The sequence below is a fragment of the Diabrotica undecimpunctata genome, chromosome 5 (assembly GCF_040954645.1).
Source record: "Diabrotica undecimpunctata isolate CICGRU chromosome 5, icDiaUnde3, whole genome shotgun sequence".
Lineage (NCBI taxonomy): Eukaryota > Metazoa > Arthropoda > Insecta > Coleoptera > Chrysomelidae > Diabrotica > Diabrotica undecimpunctata.
The window spans coordinates 130,250,055-130,258,447 of record NC_092807.1 but is presented as its reverse complement, the minus strand read 5'-3'; the positions used below and the strand labels follow the sequence as shown (position 1 = coordinate 130,258,447).

The 8,393-nt window shown below is 32.3% G+C and overlaps 1 protein-coding gene across 1 annotated transcript in view; it reads left to right on the top strand.

Moving 5' to 3' along the window:
• The first annotated feature begins 2,698 nt into the window (after positions 1–2,698).
• The window catches only part of LOC140440784 (uncharacterized), a 203,828-nt gene continuing 198,133 nt past the window's right edge, over positions 2,699–8,393 (top strand). Inside the window, exon 1 of the mRNA XM_072531148.1 lies at positions 2,699–2,878. The gene's annotated coding sequence lies outside the window, so the exon portion shown is untranslated. The remainder of the gene's footprint in view (positions 2,879–8,393) is intronic.

The window sequence follows — 8,393 nt, the reverse complement described above, 5'->3', positions numbered from 1 at the left end:
AAAGACGAAATCTACACAATCTCCAACTACACCTCCAATCAGAAGTCAGACGAAGATTGAAGAGACAGTGGCCAACAGACTTTATTCTCTAATTTCAATTTTAAATTTTAATTTTGGGCGTAGGCAATTTCGACACTACGCAGGTAGCGACTAAAATTTAATGGCAATTTTCGACACCAGCCCCAATTCCCGTTTTTATCTTACAGGAATATTCGACACCAAACAAATATAGCTGCGACATAAATAAAATACCATAATTAATTAATTAATTTATTTTAATAAAAGTAATGTGCATTTTATTTCTTTATAACTGTAATAATATCTAAATATAATACAACTAGTACCTAATTTTTGTACATTTTACCGTTAATATACTTGTATACAATGATTTATTTGCTATTATAGGAATGATAAGATACAGCTTTTATAAAATCTAACCTACGTATTTGTTGGGATCGTAGGTTATTCATAATTTTCTCCAAAAATGCCAATTTAGCCTTAACAGTAGTATCTTTGATTTTTGCTGGTATATGTAAACTATTTATTTTGACATAAGTGTCTACATGAAATTCTTTTAACTTTTCAATAAAAATAAAAATAGAAGGATGTGTTGAATAAAAAGAAGAATTAAATCTCGAATGAAAGGATTTACAGGCATTTGTGGTCCTCGCAATAGACGGATTCTGATTAGACCATATGTGTGGTGGAAATAGAGCGCTATCGAAAATGTAATTTTCCAGTAAATAATCTGCATATATATCAAGTGTTGCGTTTATAGGTTTATATGACATTAAATCATAAAGAAAGCATTCTTCAACTTCTGCTGGATTTAAATAAGTTAAACCAAACGTATGCCTTAACCATTTTCCAATTTCTGAATTTGTATCCTTATATTCTTGTACCAAACCCAAAGATTCAATTTTTTTAAACCAGTTTTGGTGTAAGTTAAAACGGCATCCACTAATTTTTGCATTGGGCCACATATACAATAACGCACAGTGAATTGCTTTTTCAAAGTCCACAAATATTTCAGTTGGCTCTAATGATAATTGAAATGTTTCAAAAATCTTAGACCTTAATAAAGAAAATAAATTTTTGTATGTCATTGACAATTTGTCCTTTAACAAACAGTATGCTAAAGGAACATAATGTCCATTTTCCAAGCCATGTATAGTAAATAATTGTAGAAAATATTTGGTACTGTATGAAATTGTACCATCCATATACAAAGTTTTTAATTTACACAACAAACGAATATTTGTCCTGGTAACAGTTTACGACGACAGTTGTAAATGTTCTTTCTTATGCTAGCTATGTCAGGAACCGTCAGCAAATTGGCATCACACTCAGCAACAGCAGTTCTTGTAATTGTGGCAGGCTTTTCCGATATGTCCTCTTGGGGTTTTCTTTTACATGTATTGGTTACCATCTTTTCTTCAAGCTTTTTTGGATCGGCTTCATGATTATGTACCAAATCACTTCTTGTGATAGTGAGGTCCTCACAACCTATTGTAAACACTTTTGCGGAACACTTAGTGTTTCTTTGGATGCAGCGCCAAAATATCTCGCCGCTTTTTAACACTTTCTGTTTCGAGAACGAATGATGCTCCACCACTAATAATTCTCGACCACGGGAACTTTTTATCAAACTCATTTTTTAAATATCCGTATACGTGCACAAGTCAACGTCAAACAAGAAATAAATTACAACTGAAATAATTTAGTCACAAGTACACAAGTGCCACGCCCCCCGCCGTGACAATAAATATTGGGAAAACCCGCTTGTCCTGCTTGGGTGCAAATGTCCATCGCCGCTAATTACCTACCTACCTGCTTTACGCCGCGGTGTCGAAATTTCCTATAATAAAATTTGACCCTTCGATTACCCCAGGTACAAAGACAATTTGGTGTCGAAAGTTCGCCCGCCGTTAATTTTCATTTCAATTTATAATCCTACATTAATTTAATTTGTTAGTGTTAGTATTGGGAGTGTTATTAGTGGATAATTTCTCCTCTCATGTATTTACAATACTCACCTTTACTAATAGCTTGTAATAACAGATTGTAAATTTGCAAATAAAAAGTCTCATAAAAAATATATCAACCGTTCATAAATTAAGCATATTTAATAACTATTAAATATAAAACCTGCACAAAAAATATCCGTTATGCTTATTGTTAATAATATATTACCGCTATCCTTATTATTAGCCTATCAAAGGTTAATTATCTTTATATTGAAAACTTTATTGTGTAAATTTTATTGTTTTTCCAGAGCAGCAAATTTGTAGTCTAGTTAGTGCGGGAAACATGTTCACTACCCACTCGACATTTAAAAAATAAACAACGCACATGAACAACAATAAAGTTGGATTAACCTGAAATATAGCTCTGGTACCCGTAAAACTTCAATTCCGCTTTGAACAGGGTTGAACAATAAATAAATCAGGCCTATGCAAAATGCATTCTCGGCGGTCACGTGGTGACATTAACATTGGACCTTGACCTATTCGAGTGGGTCAGATGGCCTGCGCGCGTCTTCTGAAATTCATCGTCGCGACGGACCTCACCATCAACGCCGCATTGTAGAGCTAGTGTAACTGTTGCTTTCCCGTTTACAGGGGCAACCGCGAAACCTAGAAGGGCTCCCAGACACACGCAGGGCGCGAAAATCTCATATATCGTGCGCAATGTTCGAATTAGTACTTGGAAGAGGATTACGTCTTTAAAATGTGTAAATAAATCAGTGGTGCTGGTGAAAGTTTTGGAATATTTGTGTAGTGAAGAAGTGTTTTTAAAGGACTGTGTTATTTGAGATAGGATGTTATATATTATTTATCTATATCGGCAAGACAATGCTTATTTAAATTATCATTGAGTAAGTATTTCAATATTTTATTTATTACACAATTATCAGATCTTTGATTTTTTTTATTAAATATTTGAATAAATTAGACTAAATAAAAACAAATTGGAATAAACTCTAAAGCTGAAGTATGTATAAAATAAAATATTTTTATAAATGAAGTTTAACATTTAAAATATTTTTATGGATAAAATTAAAAATTTAGTTGTTTATTTTTATCAATGGGCGACTACAAACTCCCCCACGCTACCTAGGTACTTAGATAATATTATTGTGAACATATATAGTTTTTATTTTACTTTATTGTATTAAAAAAGGAACCCAATTCATAAAAGATGAGCAAAAATTTTTAATGATCAAATAATGAAACTATAACAATATATTCGAATAAAGTTTATTTATAAATCTACCTTCTTATATACAATAACAAAAACTGCAATTAAACAATAACAATGCTTAATTCCAATGTCTGATTAGTGATTAAAATAAGTAAGAGTGAACTCTATATTTTAGATAGGTAAAAAGAAATAAAATAAGATTTACTCACAATCAATTTAATTATACCACCAACTACCGGTTTCGCATGCTACAATTTGCTATGCATCTTCAGGTCTAATGGTACCTAAACCATATAATATTGGCATAATTGCTGTATTTGTTTTCTTTATAGGACAACACCCTAATGTGGGTTTTTTTGTAATTTCAGCATTTAATTTCCATTAGACCTGAAGATGCATAGCAAATTGTGGTATGCGAAACAGGTCGTTGGTGGTATAAATTAATTGATTGTGAGGAAGTCTTATTTTATTTTTTTTACCTATTTGAAATGGACTCACATTTATGATTTTTCTATATTTTAGATTTGTAAAGTTAGCTGCATAATAATTGCAAACTGACTTAATGAAGTCTAATTTAGTAATGTTTTGAATAATGTTATATTCATTTAGCCGCTTTTCAATAAAATCAACTTTTTTTTGCCGTTTTATCAAGTTTTTTTAGAATCTATGTGCAGTTCTAATTTTCACATATACTTCTGCTTGAAAATTTAACAAAATACCTGTAAATTTAAATATTCTCATGCGTTTGTAGTAAATATAAGAGATGATCAATTTGAAGACCATATGTAAGGTGGAAATGTTGAATCTTCCGTTAAATAATTATCAACTAGGTAATCACAAAATTGCAAAACTCTGTCATCTTCTGGCATAATATTAAAAAATTCATCAGAAAAAAAAATCACCAACATCTCTTCAACATTTGGATCTAAATAAGGAATGCCGAAAAACAATTTTAAATATTTTCCAATAACAGTTTGATTTTTATATTCCGAAGACAAACCTAAGTTTTGAATTTTTCGGTACCAATTTTGTGTTAAATGATATTTGCAACAAAAAATAATAATATCGGGCCACACTAACTTTGCTGCATTTTAAATTGCTATTTCAAAATCAGAAATGCTTCGCTTTGGTTTGAAATTTTAAACAATAACAATAAAACAATAGTAAACAAAAAAAAATACTAGAGGAACATAAAAACCATTTTTGTAGCTATGTATAGTTGATATCTGACAAAAATATTTAGAACAGTATTGAAAAGTTCCACCTACATACAAAGAATCTGCATTACACAAAAAGTAAAGATTTATGAAACAACTAAAAATTGCGGAATTATTTTTCGTATATAATAAAAAGTTTTCACCTGTATTGTTTTTAAATTTGAGTTCACTAACACTTGTAGAACTTCTTCCTGTGACTTAGGCAATGATGGTGTGGATTTTCGTCTTGCAGCATAGATATTTCTTCGAACGCAAGAAATGTCTTTCGTCGTCAGCGGTAAATTGCTGAAATTTTCTTTCCTCAATTCCTTGTGGACAATCTTTAAAGGTCTTTCACACATATATTCTACAGCTTTCTTCTTTGTAGAATTACTAAAAATTTTCAGGTCAACGTAGATATCTAATAGGAGCATAATTATGCTCCACCGATACCTTTTCAAGAATAACGTAATTTTCATCACCTTCCTTTGTGTACACTTTTTGTTGACACCCTTTTTTGATGCATCGCAATCTAACTGTTCCATTTCTGGAGACATGGGCCTTTGAATATTTATATTTATTAATTATTAATAAAAGTTATCCCCTTTGACTAAACATAGTCGTTGGATTCGATATTTAAAAGTTAAACACTAACGGACAAAACTATACTGTAATACTTGCAACTAAAGTGAATAACTGAAAATATTTACATTCTTACTTTCAACTATAATCAAATTTGGAATTTCCGGTCATTAAGACTTAATCCCCAACTTTCTCGGCGATGGGGCAGCAAGTACTTGGGAATAATGAGCCTAGGTAGTTCGTGTGGAGTTAGATAACGCCATTATCAATAACACTTTTAGAGGGTACTTTTTTATATTGACCAGTTTTAATTGGTTTAATATCAAGTCAATTTAACACATCTAGTACCGGGTGTGCAGAAAATTTTTAAATTAACAAATCAACTTTCATTTTTATTTCATGTAGTGGAACATAGGGAAATGTCGTTCACTTAACGAGAAAATCTAATTTCATTTAGATAGATAGGAAAAATAAGTTTTAAAATACGGATTATAAACTTTATTCCAAGTACTTTCACCTTTTCTTTTTGTAGTTCCTTCTCCTATCGAAGATTGGCTATCATCACAGCTATCCGTACCTTATTGGCGGCTGCTCTAAAAAGATCTACTGAGCTGCAACTAAACCACTCTCTTAAGTTTCTTAGCCACGAAATTCTTCGTCTTGCTATGGATCTTTTACTCCTGATTTTACCCTGCATTATGAGCCTTAATATCTCATATTTCGCACCTCTGGTAATGTGGTTTAAATATTCCAGCTTTCTTGTTTTGATTTGCTTTATGACATCGCAATCCTTTTGTAGAGTTCTTAACACATTTCAAATAATTCAAACTACTATATATTATCCACTTTAAGTGTCCAGCTTTCCAGTCCATACAACAAAGTCGAGAACACGTAGCATCTTAAGGCTCTTATCCTCAGCTCCAGAGGAAGATCTCGATTAACAAACATTGTTTTCATTTTTATAAACGCTTGTCTTGCAATTTCAATGTGTGTCTTTATTTCTCTACCTTAGTCATTGTTTTCATTTACCCAGGTTCCCAGATATTTGTAGTTATTCACTCTTTTTACTCGTTTTTCCTCCATATCCAGCCTTCCTACTTTATGTTGCATTCTGTGTCATGTACTAACTTTGGTAGTGTTACAAACATGGACAGCAACCAATCTTCGGGTATTACTCCTGTAGTATATACTTTGTTTAACATATCTTAAAGTATATGCAGTGTTTCTTCGTCAATGCATTTAATTAGATCAGTGGGTATCTGATCTGGGCCTACTGATTTTGCGGTCTTTGCATTTCTAATTGCCTGTTTTAATTCGCACATTATTATTTTCTGTACTGTTTATTCCTGTGGTTCTTCTTGTATCATTCTATCATCGTCAAATAGTTTCATTATGTAATCTTGCCAAAATTTTAGTTTATCTTTGATGTCTGCAATAAGTGTACCATTATCATATTTGAGTATACCATAATGTGCTTGTTTTTTGGTATTTGTTATTTCTTTTATTTTTTTATGTATATTAAAGCTGTCGTATTTTCTGTTATACTCTTCTATTTTTATGCATTGATCTGTTTACCACTTTTTCTTGGCCTTGTTTTTCTCTATACTTTAATTCTACGTAGTAGTTCTTGATATTTTGGCTCATTTCTCCCTTTGCCTTTTTTTCTCTCTTCTATTAATGCTAGAATTTCTAAAGTTATTCACTTCTATTTTTTATTTTTTTTTCAGGCTTTTAAATTTTTCTGGAGCCTTAAGTAGTGCCTTCTGAATATTGCTTTACTTTTAATTAACATCGTCTAATGTTAAGATTTCTTCACCTACTTCTGTTAGATTTGAGTTGACTTGTTGGATTACTTTTTAATGTATGTATCTTTTTCTTAATTTTGTATAATTAAACGTTGGTTTATTTTTAGGTATTACAATCTTTTTGAGTTTGACGTGCATTCTAGCTATCAGCGGGTTATGGTCTGAGTTAATATCTGCTCCGGGGTATGCTTTTACTGTTTTAACAAAGTTTTTGTATCTGTTTTTGATTAATATAGAGTCTACTTAATTTCTGACTATGCGGTCTTTGTTGTCTACAGGAGATCTCCAAGTGTATAATTTTGCATTGTTGCAAAATGTTTATTTTGACAAAAATCCACAAGTCTATCCCCTCTTTCGTTTCTGTCACCTAGTCCAAATTCCACAACATATTCGTCAACTTTTCCTCTCCCGACTTAAGCATTACAGTCCCCCATTACTATTGTACTGTCTTCTTTTTAATAGATCTTAAAATTGTGTCTAGTTCCATGTAAAAATGTTCTATCTCCTTGTCATCCTTATCGGCTGTCGGTGCGTTTACTTGAATTAAGTTAACTTGTTGTATGTTTGTCTTTAGCTAAACCATTATCACACTCTCTAAGTAAGGAGTGAAGCTTATAACTGATTTATTAGTTTCTGTGTCTAACAAGATTGCGACTCTATAGCGATGAGCTGGATCGGTGTTTCCAGCATAATCCATCATGCCGTTTTTGGTTATAAGTTTGCCAGGGTCTGGCCACTGTAAGTCACTTATATCTGGCCAGTGTGTTTATTTCCATTCTGGTCATTTTTTGTATTAAATTGTCTAATTTTCCTGGCTGGTACAAGCTTCTTACATTCCATGTTGCAAGTCTTATTGGTCTACATTTGTGTATTTTTAGACGTGGAATTTTATTACTTAAACGAGGATTTTGCTTGCTATCGATCTGGAAGGCCTCGTCTTTTACATGATCTTTTCTTTTCCTATTGGATCTTGGTTTCCAGATTCCATGTTCAGTAACGGTTTGACCTTTTTGCCTATTTGCTATGAGGCATGCCTAGGGATGTTCCCTTTAATGCAGTGGTTTCCCCTTGCCTTCTGCATTCTTCTGCCGTTGATCAATTTATTGGTTCTTCCGCCTTAAAAGTCGATTTCTTAGCTTAAGGACAAAATATTGTACTAATACCTACCGACTCATCCACCCGAAGCATTTGGTCGGTAAGTGGGGTATTGCTTATACCGGCAATCACTCGGTCCCTATCTGCGTTAGCCATTAACATTGATGTTGGCCACCTTCTACCACGTGAAGGTGCAGATTCGGATTTTTTCTTCATCGAGATTAAGACGTCCTGGCATTTCCTAATCTTTCCAGAGCTTTAGAAAGTTTACTTTCACTACAAGTAGCATAACGAAACTGACTAATTTTTAAACGAATAGTCTGAAGTCTCTCGCTCAGTTACCTTTTTATGATAAATATGCATTGTTATTCTTTACAAAAGTCACATATATACATTTTTGCTTTTTCACAGCCACTACACTCTTGATAAACCTATCTAGCGCAAATTAAGCATGAATTAAAAGGTGAAAAAAAGGCTAGGAAAAGGAAAAAAAGAAAAAAAAATTGTTAGA